Raw genomic sequence first — 2,500 nt, 5'->3', positions numbered from 1 at the left:
CAGTTCAAATAAAACTTAAGTGGTTATGGTGAGAGAAACATGCAGATGTGCAGCTGAAGGAACATACTACAAATCTTATTCTGTACATTAAAGGGCTTACTATTCTACAGCATTTAGCGGTGCAGGACTCTTTTTCTTCAAATATATAGCTTAGCTATCCCCCCCCCCCCGACAAACATTACTTATAAGTGCATCTGTGAAAAAACACATTTTACTGAATATACCTTAAGACCACTGGAACGATTTACGAGCGATCAACATCCGGAAAAATCCGACAGGAAGGGGGGGGGGGAGGGAATTAATCCCTATAGAGTGAGGTCACATATCAGCGTCTACCTATTAGTTGGACAAAATTGTCTGATGTTAATCAATATGATATCCATGAAGACTTAGCAAGCTGATTAGATTAATCATATTTTGGGTGCAATAATTGTTGTAAAATGGGTCATGTGATGGGTATAAGTAATACTCATCTATTTATATGGATATGATAAAATAATTTTTGTATCTATTATTGCAAGCTGAGTAATGCAGGGTTACGATCATCATAAGTATTATTCGTATATTTGCATGGTATGTGTAATTAATAAAACCAAAACTACCATGAATGAAGGGCTTGCCATAAAACCGCAACACAACCAAGTCATGTCAGGATAAAAGGAATCTAATTTTTCAAGTGGCCCAGTTGCATATTTGGCGAACCTCATTGATGGCTCTTGCAGGCCTGATTCCTTATATATGTCACAAGACTGGCATTTATACAAAAATGGGAGTATATAATCCATATATATGTGCACACACAAGCACACATACACACACACACACACACACACACACACACACACACACACACACACACACACACACACACACACACACACACACACACACACACACACACACACACACACACACACACACACACACACACACACGCACACACACACACACACATGCACACACACACACACACACACACACACGCACACACACACACACACACGCACGCACACACACACACACACACACACACACACACACACACACACACACACACACACACACACACACACACACACACACACACACACACACACACACACACACACACACACACACACACACACACACACACACAAGTCCGGAGAGGAAAGCAAAATATGTACACAGCTTTCATAGATTTAGAAAAAGTTTTTGATAGAATAGAAAAATTACAGTACGGGAAGTGTTGGAAAAACGCCATTCAAATGAAAAAAAGCTTATATGTAAATACTAATATCATCTAGAGGGTAAAGGTTACCATACCACAACAGTCATATTACTATCCTACCCTACATTTCTCTCCCCCTCCACACTCGTATATACACAGCACATGGTTACAGCAGCTCGTGTATGAGAGTAACTCATATTTCAATACATCCAGCGATTTTCAACACGGTTGCTGCTTATATATATGTATATAAATATATATATATATATATATATAATATGTATATATGTACATATATATATGTGTATATACATATATATATATATATATATCTATATGTATATATATGTATTGAGACATTGTGACAAATTGAAAAAGCTGGAAAAAGAGAGTCACGGGTCTCGTTCCGAGTTTATTCCTGACCGGTTTCGCTTGTAGATTCTGAAGAAGCTACAAGCGAAACCGGTCAGGAATAAACTCGGAACGAAACCCGTGACTCTCTTTTTCCACCTTTTTCACACACACACACACACACACACACACACACACACACACACACACACACACACACACACACACACACACACACACACACACACACACACACACACACACACACACACACACACACACACACACACACACACACACACACACACACACACACACACACACACACACATATATATATATATATATATATACGCACACACACACACACACACACACACACACACACACACACACACACACACACACACACACACACACACACACACACACACACACACACACACACACACACACACACACACACACACACACACACACACACACACACACACACACACACACACACACACACACACACACACACACACACACACACACACACACTACATCACGACCTAAGGAGTGTGAGGCGTGGAGGTGGAATGGTTGTGTACTCCCGGAAAGTTTTAAATGCCTCTGAGTTACCCATCGACATTCCTGAGGGCCTAGAATCCATATGGTTGCTGTTAACCCCCCTTCTCAAACCCTCGTCACACAGTCTCCATAATGTTTTGTGTAGTGAACCATCCCCCCACGAGCTCCATCGGCCGACGCTTTGGTGGAACACATTATTAGTACGGCAGACAGTCTCAGGGCCATATATCCCGGTGGTAGGCTGGTCCTATGTGGGGATTTCAATGAGTTAAACACCAGTGATATCCAAGGAAATCTACATATATTACAATATGTCAATTTCCCCAATCATGGCGTCAACACGCTTGACTTCATTCTAAGTGA

At 41.1% G+C, this 2,500-nt stretch overlaps 1 protein-coding gene across 1 annotated transcript in view; it reads right to left on the bottom strand.

Moving 5' to 3' along the window:
• Positions 1-2,500, bottom strand: part of LOC143034655 (neo-calmodulin-like) — a 495,941-nt gene that overhangs the window by 360,093 nt on the left and 133,348 nt on the right. The gene's annotated exons all lie outside the window — the stretch shown is intronic.

Source organism: Oratosquilla oratoria, chromosome 17 (assembly GCF_046742065.1).
Source record: "Oratosquilla oratoria isolate Oo_2021 chromosome 17, ASM4674206v1, whole genome shotgun sequence".
Lineage (NCBI taxonomy): Eukaryota > Metazoa > Arthropoda > Malacostraca > Stomatopoda > Squillidae > Oratosquilla > Oratosquilla oratoria.
Note: the sequence above shows the minus strand (reverse complement) of the source record. Positions and strands in the feature narration are given on the sequence as shown.